The sequence below is a fragment of the Taeniopygia guttata genome, chromosome 30 (assembly GCF_048771995.1).
Source record: "Taeniopygia guttata chromosome 30, bTaeGut7.mat, whole genome shotgun sequence".
Lineage (NCBI taxonomy): Eukaryota > Metazoa > Chordata > Aves > Passeriformes > Estrildidae > Taeniopygia > Taeniopygia guttata.
Window position 1 is genome coordinate 6,648,488 of NC_133055.1, and position 14,119 is coordinate 6,662,606.

The 14,119-nt window shown below is 55.2% G+C and overlaps 1 pseudogene; it reads right to left on the reverse strand.

Annotated features, from left to right (window-relative positions):
* Nucleotides 1–14,119, reverse strand: part of LOC140680996 (uncharacterized) — a 608,239-nt pseudogene that overhangs the window by 461,436 nt on the left and 132,684 nt on the right.

Below are 14,119 nucleotides of genomic sequence, written 5' to 3' on the forward strand. Positions count from 1 at the left end.
ACATTTAGCCCAAGAAAGCTCAGAAACACCAAGATTCACTCTGTGAAAATCATGGATCCCCCTCCACAGTCACCTGCTGCATGTGGGGGGAGAAACGCTCCTGGGGCTGGGGGGAGGCTGCAGATACAGGGAGGGGTGGAACCTTCTGCTGCTTCCTCTTTCTGCTCCTTCTCCTCCTCCTGTGTCCCTCCTCTTCCTCACACTCCTCTTCCTCCTGATATTCCTCCTTCTCCTGCACAATCCCACCTTCTCCTGCCACCTACATTGTTTGACCATTGTGTTCCTCAAGCCTGCTTCTCCTTCCCTTCTCCTCCTGCCCCCAGGCCCAGCACCCACTGCCGGCTCCCTCTTCCCCCCAGACCCACAGCATCCCAGCCGAGGGGCAGGGATGGAGCTGGGGCAGGTCGGGCTGGGGCAGCGCTGGGCTCTCGGCCGCTCCCGCCCGCACTCGGTCCCCACTGCAGCCGCTCCCGCCAGGACAGCGCGGGGGGGCCAGGCCTTGGCGCTGCCCCACTCCCACCTCCCCAAATTCCCCTCGCGGGGGCGATGGGGCCGAGGCGGGGAGTCCAGCTGGGGAAGGCTCAGAGGGCCAGGGAGCTGTACACAAGGGAGTGACAGGAGAAGGAATCGGTTTCAGAAAATGTTATTAATTGATGACACAGACTGCTGCTCAGCCAAGGCCCTGCTCTATTCATGAACTTCCAGAAGAACAACAAAGACTTAACAGAGCCATGAATATCATTTGCTATATAAAAGCAGGGAGCATATTAAGGGAGTATGTAGTAGGTGGATTGGGAAGTCTGTAGCTCTCGAGTGCTTCAGCCAATGGGGAAAGCAGAGGGAAATGTGGCCAGGAGAATTAGGATGAAAAGGAGGCTGTGTCCTCCAACAATTGATAGACCCCATGTGGAATGTCCCATGGCCTCTCCCATTTTTAGAAATGAAATTAGTTTCACAGGACTCCTCTGTCTGCTTTGTGAACAGAATACTCTGGTGATGTCAATTTTCCCGCACACCCTGGGGCAGGGAGTGCAGCTGAAGGTGCCTCACCCACTTTGGGTGATCGGCTCCCTTGGCTGGCGGCGGCATCGGGGATTGATTGGGGACCCGGGAGTGACCAGGAGACAGACGAGTGACACATCAGGGGGGTCTGTGAAGAGTCAGCAGGGAGAGAGCACTGAAAATCTCATCAGTGAGTGCCCTGGGACCTTCGGGGAGTGAACATGGCAGGGCACCCATGGAGGGGAGAAAAGGGAAAGCCAGGGAGGGCTCCTGGCCAAAGGGATGATGACCCCAAAATGTCTCTGAAGGGTCCCTTGGGAGAATGCTGAGGTAGTTTGCACATTCCCCCAGAGGTAATTAAGGACATGGACACCCAGGGGGGCAATAAGGGAAGGGGAGAAGGGATTTGGACAACAGGGGATGGATGGTGTTGGTGTGCTGGGAAGGGATCAGGTGAAGGGGGGTGTGCAGCAATATGGTTCAGGCAAGAAGCAGCAGGACGAATGTGTGTGGTAAGAAAAAGGATGATGGCAAAGAGGAGGAACAGAAAAATACTCAGGATTGGGATGTTTTTCAGCAGGGTCTTATCCTGACAATTTGCCAGCTGATACTTTGAATTCCCAGTTTCCAGGAGAGGAAAAGCAGGAGGTCAGGATGTCAGGGGTTTCTCTGTGGTGGGCAGCGGCAGCAGCGGGCGCAGAGGTGCGGGACCGGGAGCAGGGCTGGGGGCCTGTGGGGAGCTGCGGGGCCGGGCCGGGGCTGTGGGGCAGCCGGGGCTCAGCGCCGGGCGCTTCCTGACCCCACCAGCCCCGGGCAGGGCCGGCAGTGGCCCTCGGCCCCCAGGAGGCTGCGGGACGCCCTGGCCGCTGCCCGGCCCCGGGGAGCTGCCGGCCCTGCCCGCCGGGGGGGCCGCCTTTGGACACTGCGGCAGGACAGGCACCGGCTCTGCCACACGGGCTGTGCAGGGGACCCTGAGCACAAGGAGCAAAACAAAGCAACATCTGGGAAATGCAGAGTGCACATGGAAGGTTCAGGATTTTCTGTGAAGGATTTGGTTTGGGTCCCTGCAGAAAGGAAAGATTTTGCAGAAAGCTCAGCAGCTCTCAGAGGATGAGCACCCACAGGCAGTGACCGGGGCTGCAGGAGTGGCAGAAGAAGGCCCTGCAGCACTTGGGCACAAAGGCACAGCAGCTGAAGGCAAGGAGGGATGAGCAAAAGGCCAAGCTGAAGGCAAAGGCCATGGCAGAGTTCCCACAGCCCCTGAGGGACCAACCCCAGGGCCCAAGGGGGCCCCAGCACCCAGGGGACGGCGTCGGCCACGAGCACCTGGCAGAGGCATTGCCCTCCTGGCCAGGGCAGAGCCCACCCAAACAGCCCCTGGGAAGGAGTCAGGGCTCCAGCTGCAGCCCACAAGGACACTGCAAGCACAGACAGCAGCACCCTCAGGAGGAGCGAGTCCACCCCTGCATGGACATGGATTGTCAGGGCTCTCTGAGCTCCCATCCCACCGGGGACCCACCACACTGCAGCCCTGGAGAACATCCAGGCTGGGTCTGCATCCAGAGGAGGCCTCTCCTGATGGACACAGGGGCCTCTCCATCCACTCTGAATCTTACACCTAAGAGGGGAACATTGTAAAGGAGTGTTTTCATTATTAAGGGAATAAATGGAAAAGCTGAGCTGGTATCATTTGTTCAATCCCTCTTAGGAACTGTGGGGGATAGGTTTGAAATAAACCCATTTCTTTTCTTCCTACTGTGATTCATATTAACTAGGAAGGAATTTGATGGTGGCATTGTAATATTGTAAAAGGTGATACAGAGGCTATTGCTGCTGTACCTTTGTGTCAACTGCCTGGACTTTTTAACCCCACACAGCCTCAATGCTGTGGTATGGACAGGAGAAAGAGAGCAAAACCTGAGAAAATGAACAACCAAAAATATTGATGCCTCAGCTGTGGCTCTTCCAGATTTAGAAAAGAAATTGTAATTGTAGGTAAATGTTCAACAGGGCTATGCCAAAGGAATTCTTGGGCCAACAAGTTTCACGCAGTGGCCACAGTGGCCTCATTGTCTGCAGAATTGTGCAGCCACAGCTTCAACGGGAACCGAGGCCCAAAACCTGATGACAACAGGATCTCCAACTGTTCCAGTCTGCCATCAAGTTCAAGCTCTGATAACCAAAAGAGCCTCGCAATGGATGAGCAGTGCTCGGTTATTACAGTGTGAAACTTGTTCAGTGGCACAGGAGGATTCAGAACTGAGGACAGGGGAAGGGTTTAACCCAGCCTCCTGTTTGAACAGCCCCCAGAGGGGCTGGGAAGAAACCCAGCACTGCATTCAACTGACAGAGCTCCAGACCCAGCCTGGGCGAGATTCAGGAGACATTGCCTGGCCTGAGGCAGAAAATGTCTTTGTGGATGGCTCTTCAAGGGCAGCAGAAGGGAAAAGAGTTCCAAGACACGCTGTTATTGAGGAAAGGGAATCAGACAAAGCCCAGGTTACCCCCCATGGTCAGCTCAACCGGCACAGCTGTGTGTGCTTGTAAGAGCCTGGAACTGAAATGCCCTGAGCAGGAAGGCTTCAATATCTTCTGGTGACACCATCTCACCTAACAGGGGGGCAAAAGCAATTCTGATTGCTCAGCAACCACTGGACCACTTATTAAGGTATTTCTAAAAGGAGTAATTAATATAAAAGGCATTTTAGAAGCAACAGACTCAGAGAGCAGAACTCATTTTACAGGAAAGATCCTCCAGGGGGTTATGGCAGCTTTAGGAATACAATGGGACCTCCAGAACCCCTGGCACCCCCAGAGCTCAGGCTGGGTACAAAGAATGAAAGGGGAAAGAAAGAAACACCTTTGGAAGCTGGGGATAGAAACCAAGATGCCATGGGTACGGCTTTTGCCATTGGCTTGGGCAAGAAGAAGAGCCAGACCCAGGGCAGATATTCAATCATTTCCCCTTGGAATTGATCTCGGGAATTCCTTACCCTGGGAATTCTCCACCTAGTGCAAGGTGGAGATAAGGGATGCCCATTTAAAGCAGTCTGTGGCCAGAATCCTGTCTCTGGTGCCATCTCTCCCCCAGGAAGCTGGGCTGGCACAGAGCCTGCCTTGGCACTTTGCTGTTGCCAACATCCCAGCAGGACATCGGCTCCTGCCTAAGGAGTGCAGAGCAGCACCACTGGTGGCCAAGTGGCGTGGCCCGTGCCAAGTGGCCCCGAGGCCAGAAACAGCCGCCAGCACAGCTGAGCACGGGGGACCCCTCAGCCTCGGCTCCAGGTCTCTGCAGCCCCGGAGATTTGCACTTCCCGCCTGCAGCAGGAGGATGGGAGGCCCCCACTGAGCTGCACTGAAGGCAGCGCAGCAGCAGCCAGGGCTCCACAGCGGGGCAAGGCCCTGGGCCTGCCCACACATCCTCTGCTGAAATCCTCGGCCTGGCCACCCTCCTTTGGCAGCTCCAGCCACCGGGGACAGCCCTTGCTGCCACTGCTGCAGCTTCAGCGCTCTCTGGGCCTGCCCTGCCACAGCTGCTGGGCAAGAGCATGGGACAATTCCACTCTGGCTCTCACTTACACTCACACACTGCCCTGCCTGCCACGGCATTGATGGAAAATACACCAGCTCATAGACTTTAACATTGTTAACCTTTCATTTCTCTACTCAGGCTTGCTTTGCCTTGGCCCTGGGGAAAGAAATGTTAAAGGTTTTGTTAAGGGATGTTACACCACTCAATGGAGATGACTTTAACATCTCAACACACTGGGAATGGCCCAAAAGATACCCACAAAGATAACACCCAGCAGCAAAACATCAACCCCAGCAGCAAACAGCAACCAACACCTACCCCAGACACTGCAAGGGCTGCAGACACCTGGTCTGCAAAAGGCTGAGAAGGAAATCAGCACTTCCCACCTCATTAACAGCTGAAGCAAAGAAATCCATGTCCAAAAGGAAACCAAATACTAAAAACTGCACAACTTGAAACTACAGAACATTAAACCAGTGCATTTAGATTGCTTTAGACTGTATCAAGTTTGGGAAAAATCGAGTAAAACCCACGTGTCATGGAACGATTTTTGCTGCACACCCGGGCTATGTGGGGATGGAATGATTTCTGTTGCACATCTTTGCTAGAATCAAGGAATGCCTTGACTCTAACACTAAACCTACTGGTGGAGTTTTTCTTTTTCCAGCAGTTTCAGTGCAAAGTCTACACCATTAGAGTATTTTTTTATTACTCCTATTTCTATATTGCCGTTTAGGTTTGGGTCAGAGATGTAAGAATGAGTTTTTACTCCGAGGAGAAGGAGAAAAATCTGAATTGCCTTGGAATTTTTTCGTCTATCTTTTTGTGCGGCTCTTAAGAGATACCAAAATTTTGGTCTGGGTTCTTCAATGTTCAGCTTTTGGCTGCATTTTGCAAAACTAGAAAAGATTCAAAAGTGACCCCCTAAACTCATAAACAGGAAGCCAGGAGAGGAGCTTTACAAATGCAAACTAACACTGCTGGGGCAGAGTGGGGACAAAGTACCTGGCTCTTCTTGCCTGGGGCAGGAATTGGCTGATTCCCTCTGCCCCTCACCCCAAGCTCTGCCTGCTTGCACAGATGGAATCTGCACAGCTGAAGGCAGAGCCCATGGTGAGGATCTGACTCTGAAACAGAAATGGCAGAGGCTGCAAAGGGAAACAGCAAATGGAGAATGTTCTGAAAACTTCACTAAAATAAGGGGGGATCATCCCCCTCCCCACTCCAACATCTGCTGCCACTGTCTGTGCTGTACAGGGTGTATCAGAGCACTGGGGCTTTTGCTAGAACAAGTCCAGGGAAATTAGTTGGAATTCAAGTATTTGATGATGTAATTAGAAAAATGCGGCCAATTGATGCAGCCCCGGCTGCAGGGAGCACCCAGAAATGGGAAAAAGATGAAGGGCCACCAGAAAAAATTCTTCAACACCACGGACCAGCCCCTGGGAACCCAAACCAATTCATATCAGGAAGCAGAGAACCCATTTATCATTTCAATGGCATCATTAGATTAAAAGCTGTCCTCAAAAGAAGAACCAACCAGACAGCTCCAGCTCCTGACCTTCCTGCTGACCAATCCACTGAAAGAGGAACGCAACATTTCACCACGGGATGAGATCAGATTATCTGTGAGCAGAAAAAAAGGGAGTTTGTGCAAAACTAAATGGCTCAAACTGCTGTGGGCAAAGACATGACAAGGGAAAAGTGCTGAAAAAGATAACAAAGGAAATAGGAGAGCAGTTTATGTATTGGGCCAAACACAGAAAGGATGGGAATGGGACAGGCTTTCGTGGCTCCCCGGCACACCAGGGGTTAAACGAATGCTGCTTCTCCTTTTCTGTACCGCAGCAACTCTCATCTTTTTACCATGCTCCACACCTTGGCAGTGCAGCTCATCCAGCAGCTGAGCCAGGGGATGCAGGTGGCAGCCAGGCCTCCTGATCCACAAAGGGCTACAAAAGGAAAGGGAATGAGGGCACCGAGAATAATCCCAAAACCAAAGAGGATCCGGGAAGAACAAAACAGAGTTGAGGAGTGAATCTGCCTGTAGATAGGGCCAGGCACTTGTAGATAAGGAAGCTATGGGGGAAACCATCAGTTCCAATAAATTTCACAAATTGAGCCACACAATTTCTCAAAGTCCCGCTAAATTCCTGAACTTCGAGGAGAAGAAAAAAAGACTTACAGAGCCATGAATATCGGCTGGTATACAAAAGGAGGGTGCATATTAACGAGGACAGGCAGCAGGCGCATCGGGAAGTCTGAACCTTCCAAGGGCCTCAGCCGGTGGGCAAAGGCAGAGGGAGATGCGGCCGGGAAAATGAGGATATAAAGGAGGCTGCGAACTACAACCATGGCAGAGAGCGCACGGCAAATGCCCCACGGCCTCTCCCCCTGCTCGGCAATAAAGTCACTTTTACAGGACTCCTCGCTCTCCTCCGGCCACAGAAACCTCCGGCGACGGGAATTTCCCCGCACGCTCCCGGCCGCGGGGCAGCCCCCTCTGTCCTACCCACAGCAGCCGGGCCGAGCCAGCGCTGCTCCGGCAGCGGCTCCTGCCCAGGCCCCGGCGGGAAGGAGACCGCGGGCAGCCGCTCCCGCCGCGCCCTCAGCCCGGGGCCAGCACGGGCCGGACACGGCACCACCGACCCGCCGCAGCCCCCTGCCGCCCCCTCCGCCCGCAGCCAGCCCCGAGCCCCCGCAGAAACCAGCGCGGCTCCCACCTGCGCCGGGGCCGCCTCCGAGCTCCGCCGACGCCGCCTCACCGCGCTCCGGCCGCTGCCGCCGCTCCCGGGCCCGCACAGACGCTCCCGGCGCCAATGGCGCCGCTGCCCGCCCACGGCCGCCCTCAGCCCGCCGCCGGGGCCGTGCTGCGCCCCGCTCCCACCAATCAGCGCGCCGCAACCACGACTGACGGCACCAGCGGCCAATGGCAGCGAGCTGGGGGCGGGCTCTGCGCACGGCCCAGACTCGCCCCGCGCTCTCAGGGCCCCCCGCGCTGCGTGAGGGCAAAGCCGGAGATGAGCAACAGCCCCGGGACGGGCCCGGGCCCGAGGCGGGATTGAGCTGCCCACACAAACAAACTTCTCCGCACCTCCCGCCACGGCTTTCCCGGCCCTGCGCCTTCCGTGCCTCCGGCTCTGCGGGAAGCCCGGGAGCCTCCCTTCTCCTGCCCCTCATTAGTGCATCGGTGCTTCGCTTTCATTTCCCCCATAAAGGGAAACCTGCCCAAAGCCCTGTGGGTGAGCGGGGGAGGGGAGAGATTTCTGGCAGAAAACTCCAAAGACTCAGAGCAGGATGAGGAGAAGTCAGTGCAGAGCCTTAAATGCAGCTTTCCCCACGCCTCCCTGCTCCCAGCTGCACCTCCTCCCCCGGCAGGGCAGGAGACAGGGAATGGGGCCGTGCTCAGCTCATCCCCCGCGGCTTCTCCCTCTGCTCAGGGACAGGAGTCGTTCCCTGCTGCACCCTGCGCTCTCTCCCAGCCGAGACTTCTCCAGGAACTTCTCCGAGCCGAGTCCATCCCCTGGGGCACAGCCCCCTCCAAGTGCTGCAGCGTGGGTCACTGTGCCACGGGCTCGGTCCTGCCAGGCCAGGCTGCTCCAGCGGGGCCCCTCTGCCCACGGGGTCACAGCCTCCTCTCAGGCATCCCCGAGCTCCAGCCTGGCTCCTGCAGGGGCTGCAGGGGGATCTCTGCATCCCCACGGACCTGCAGGGGGATCTCTGCATCCCCATGGAGCTGCAGGGGGATCTCTGCAGCCCTATTGTAATATATGTTATGGAATAGTTCGTGCTTATGTAAAATATACATCAAGTCAGTTGTGCTTGTACAAAAAGATTCTTAAAGTTTTAAAAGACCAGAAGCAGCAGCCGGGGCTGCAGAAACCACAGATGACAGAGAAAGAAAGACCTCATTTACAAATGAAAAAACGTGGCTCCCTGTAGAGATGGGCTCTTTCCGGAGGCAATCCAGGAGGCACCCAATGTGAAAAACGCGTAATATATGGCTCTTTGCGCATAGTTACTGTATGTATTATGTTAGTTTGATTCATAGTGCTGTATTAACATTTTAATAGCATGGCAAATGTAGTTTTGTAGTTAAAATGAAGCTTTAGTAGTTAAAATAGAAACTCCTTATGTGTTTTGTTTTTTATTTTAAGGAATGAGAGACTCGCTTTGACGTAACCATCACAGAACGCCTAAATCTTCCAGAGAAGAGGAATTTATGGCTTTCTTGTCAGAAGAAGCTAATTTCTTCAGGCCTTGCCATGGGGATTAAAGGAAACAGTTGGCATATAACAGACAAGAGTTTCTTGTTTTAAATAGAATGTATGCATAACCATGAAGGATATATGAATATGCAATAGTGTAGTTTTAAGGGTGATTCCTTTGTTCACAAGGTATGCTTGTTGTGGCTTAAGTGCCCGAGAGCTCCGGGCTGGAGCGGAGGGGCTGCGGGAGGAGGAGGAGGGACAGGAGGAGCGGCGGGAGCAGGAGCGGGAGAATCCCGCCGCTCGCACCGCCCGCACGCCGGGGCTGCAGCACCCCCTGCCCCGCCAGCATCGCCCCAGCCCCGAGCCGCAGGGCAGGGGGAGGCCGAGCTCGCCCCGGCTCTATCGAGGGGTCTCCGGGAGGATTTTTCTGGAGAGCGCTCGGAGCCGGCAGATGCCGAGCCCCGGATCCCTCCGGGCTCCCCAAGAGGAGCTTTTTCGGGGGGAGAGGAGCTGTGATCGCCCCTCGGAGGGTCCCGGGGGACCACGCGGGGCTGGCCCGGTGCTGACAGGGCGGGACATTGGTTTTGGGGATCCCCGTGAGAGCCGGGGCTGCGGAACGTGGGACCCCCGGGGCGGCAGAGGGGAAGGGGCGATAGCGGAGCTGGGGGACCCCCGGCAGCCGGAGATGAGGCGGGGACGGGACCGCTGAGCCTGGCAGGGCCTGTCCTGGGGTGACCTCACGATGCTCGTACCCGCATTGTTCCGTTTGGCCCCGAAATGAGTTCTGCACCTTCAGGGCTGGTTCTGAGAGCGAAGAGGAGGAGGAAGAAGCGCGCAGTTTGTTTTCAGGAGCTGCTCTCACCCCTCCACATTCCGGCTCCTGGGCTGCTGAGATGCCTTAAGGAGCTGGGACAGAGGCCAGACGGAGCCAAGAGGAATAAAGAGGATATTTATTGAAGTGCCTTCAAAGGCCACACCCCGGCAGTGCCGGAGCCAGGGTCGGGGCTCTGCCCGGATGGCTCCGAAATGGAAGCAAAAGAGGGCTTGGTCATGAGTTCTCACATTTTTATAAGTGTTAGTCCATTTGCATACAGGATTTAACAGCCCAATTAATAGCTTCAAATTATGAACTTTCATCCTCCTTGCTTGCCTGCCCTATGCTTTTCCTGTCATTTGTCCTTTGGGCCTGAAGTTTGAAGAGATTGTCCTTGACTCTCCAGCTAGAACAGGATTGTTTTGTCTTCACCACCCTGTGAAAAGTTCCGAGGAACACTTAATCTAAAGCTAGAAGCTGCACACTGAAACAGAACAGAAAAACTTAAACCTGAGGTATCAGTTGTCTGCCAACAGACAGCAGGACAGAGCTCTCCTTTGCTTTTAGTTAGTTTTTAGCTCACTGAGGCAGAGAAGTTCCCTGGGCTGTGTTTTTTTTTTTTTTTTTTTTCTTTGGAGCTGTTTAAACCTGCTCTGGACTGAACACCAGAAGAGCACCGGCAGCTCACACCTGTGGCCCACCGGGCTGGGCCTGGGCCACGGAGGGACTGATCAGAGCCTGAGTGAGCTGAGCTACAGCCCACAGAGGGACTTTCTGAGTTTGTCATCTCTTTTGGAGCAACAACAGGTTTTATTGTTTAATATTGTTCATGTTTTGTGCTGGTGAATACTTTCTCTGTTAAATAAACAGTTTTTTTTTATTTTTCTCCAAGGAAATCTTTTCCCAAACTGGTTGGGGGAGAGGCCACTTGAATCTGCTTTCTAGAAAACCCCCTTTGGGGATTTTCTCCCAAACTTGCCCTAAACCAGGACAGGGTGATGGGGAGGGGGTGACCCCCAAATGCCTGGACTGGGGGGATGCTGGAGAGGGGGACCCTTGTACTGCAAAACCCCCCAGCATCCCTAAGCAGGACCCTGGAGAAGGGGGATCCCCAGGACCCTCGAGGATCCCCAGCAGCCCTGAGACGGGGGACACCAGAACCCCAGATGGATGAGACTGGAAATGGGACACTCCTGGTGGCTTTTTTTTATTAACTGTGATTTTTGGAGGTTTTTATGGACACCTGGAGACTTCTGGAAATGGATTTGGGCAGGAGGAATCCCCACCCCAAGGTGTTCACACCTTGTTTTTCCCCACACCAGGATTTCCCACTCCCAAACTTTGGCTGGATGGAGGAGGAGGCTGTGAGGAAAATGCCCTGGGACACCCAGGCAGGTGGGGAGGAAGTCAGTGCCCCTTTCCCCCTCTCTCCTGCTCCATCTCCCAGCCCAGCATGGCCCCGGCTGCAGGACAGCCCCGCTGTCGGTGCCCTCCTGCCGGGGACGCACTGGGGGGATCTCCTTGTCCTTCCCTGTGGCACGGAGGCAAATCCCATCCTCTCCTTGTCCTTCCTCCCCCAGAGCAGGAGCTGAGGATGGAGACCAGGGAGGACAAATCCCCCCAGGAGAACATCGTGGAAGAGGCTGTTTTGAGTGGCTCCGTGGCTGAGGAATCGAATGGGGAGGAAAAGCCCCAGAGATCCCACAGGAGGAGGGGCTGCACCCGCAGATCACCAGGACCCGAGGAGGAAAGACCCACCCTGTGCCAGGAAGGTGGACAGAGTTTCAGCCAGGGATCAGAGCTGGTGGTCCAGGAGCAGCCTCATGACAGGGAGAGGCCCTACGAGTGCTCGGAGTGTGGGAAGAGCTTCAGGAAGGATTTCAACCTGATCTGCCACCAGAGGATCCACACTGGGGAACGGCCTTACAAGTGTGGGGAATGTGGGAACAGCTCCAGCCACAGGTCTGACCTGATTGTCCACCAGAGGTTCCACACTGGGGAGAGGCCCTACGAGTGTCCTGAGTGTGGGAAGAGGTTTCACACCAGCTCCCATCTCCTTGTACATCAGCGGATTCACAGACAGGAGAGGCCCTTCCGCTGCCCCGACTGCGGGATGGGCTTCAAGCACAACTCCACCCTCGTCACCCACCGGCGCATCCACACCGGGGAGAGGCCCTACGAGTGTCCCCGGTGTGGGAAGAGCTTCTCAGACCGCTCATTCTTTACCCGGCACCAGCGGAGGCACCGGTAAGGGAAGCCCTGCGAGAACCTCGCCTGCAGGAAGAGCTTCGTGCGCTGCTCCAGCTCCATCCCCATCAGAGGACCCACCCTGCTCAGAGCCCTGGTGACCGACATGCCCTGTGATACACAGAGGGAAGTGGCTGCTGTTCCTTTTATTTTTGTTCCTGTTATCTTTTATTTTCCTCCATTCAAAAAACAGGAAATTGGGGTTAAAATCAACAAATTCATCAAAAGTATCTAAAGCCTCACATCTTACTTGTGGTTTTGGGGAGCTTTGGCTTCTGGGAGATATCTGTGAGGATATGGGGGAGTTTGGGGGCTATTTGGTTTAGTTGTCTTTATTTCTTGGCACTCCAAAAGATGAGAGGGACTGATCTGTCTGCTCAAAACCACTCAGTGCCACTAAAAACTGCTGAATCACACCCCAAAATTACTCGATTCCACTGCCTCTGAGGGTGAAATTGGGTTGGAAGGGGATTGGGCAAAGTGGGATGCAAATCAGGAGGGGTGAGATGAGCATTGGGTGGGGCGGGATGGGTGGGATGGGGATTGGGAGGTGTGAAATGGGGGAAGTACAGCTTGGGAAGGGGTCTTGATGTCCAGGAGGGGTGGGATGGGTTGGGATAGGGATTAGGTAGGTGGTCTGGGGTCTGGAATGAGACAGTCAAATTTTGGGGATGATTAGGATAGGGGGAGCTCATTATTGAGTGAGTGTGTGAATAGTCTACATTCATGAGGAGATGCTGGGGTGTCTCACATTCCTGAGGCAGTTTTGGGGCACTCCCCATCTCTTGGGGAGCTTCCTGAGAGCAGCTCCATGGAGCCCCATGGCCAGGGGTGGTTGCCACGGGCCTGAACTCAGAGCAGTGCCAGAGTCCATTGCCTCAGTGCTGAGAGCAGAGAAATGATGAATGGCCCCAGACATCTCCAGTGGGTGTGTGTGGAGGCCTGTGAGCTTACTGGGGAGAGGGCAAAAGCGATCCCCTGGAGAAATGCACCGTAGGCTCTGGGCATTCCTCACAGATCAGGGTGAGGACAGAAGCTTCCCCCATGGAGCTCTGCAGCACTGTGTTAATTTGTCCCAGTTCTGTCCCCATTGGCCCGTTGGCCTTTCCTACCCCTTTTACCCTGATATGTTCATGTTCTAGCAAGTTCTCCCTTCCCTATTTTCCCATTGGTTTATGTCCCCACCTATCAACCCTGCCATTCCTTTTAGTCCCTTTCCCTGTGTACCACCCCTAAACCCTGAGATCCCTGACGCTCTCCTCCAGCCCCTCTTTTCCCGTATTTACACCCTAAACCCTCCTTTGTCTTTGTCTTTAACCCCCAGAGCCCTGGAGCGTCAGACCCTGATAAACCCTCGTTGGAGCTCCATGCCTGGGCCCTCCCGTGTCCTCACTGCCGAGCTGCTCCGTGTGTGTGTGTGTGTGCTGGGCTCCCGTGGCTCTGCCCGTTAGCACAAAACACTCCCAGGGAAAGTTGTGCCCGCCACCACCACAGACTGACAGTGTCCCTGGGGACCAAGAGGCCACTGTGACACTGTGGGACCAAGGAGAGCATTGCTGCCCTGCCAGGCCTCATGGAACCAAGGATCCACTGTGACACTGCAGGGCCTTGGGGACCACGGTGACATTGTGACACTGCAGGGCCCAAGGATCCAAGGGACTTTGTGACACCAAGGGGTCCCATGGAACCAAAGGGACATTGCGACACTGGGAGGCCTCATGGAGTCATGGAGACCATTGGGACACTCTGGAGCCTCATGGAACCCTGGTGACACCAAGTTGTCTGGGAGGGTTGATCTGCTGGATGGTAGGAGGGCTCTGCACAGGGACTGGACAGGCTGGATCCAGGTCCCAAACCCAACAAGGTTAGGTTTAACAAGTCCAAGTGCCGGGTCCTGCACTTTGGCCACAACAACCCCTGCAGCGCTACAGGCTGGGGACAGAGTGGCTGGACAGCAGCCAGGCAGAAAGGGACCTGCAGGGACTGATGGACAGCAGGCTGGACATGAGCCAGCAGTGTGCCCAGGTGGCCAAGAAGGCCAATGGCTCCTGGCCTGGATCAGGAATGGTGTGGCCAGCAGGACCAGGGCAGTGATTCTTCCCCTGTGCTGGGCACTGGGCAGCACCTCGAGTGCTGTGTCCAGTTCTTGGCCCCCCAATTTAGGAAGGATGTGGAGGGGCTGGAGCATGTCCAGAGAAGGGCAACGAGGCTGGTGAGGGGTCTGGAGCACAATTCCTGTGAGGAGTGGCTGAGGGAGCTGGGGTTGTTCATCCTGGAGAAGAGGAGGCTCAGGGGAGACAAGGCAGTGTCAGG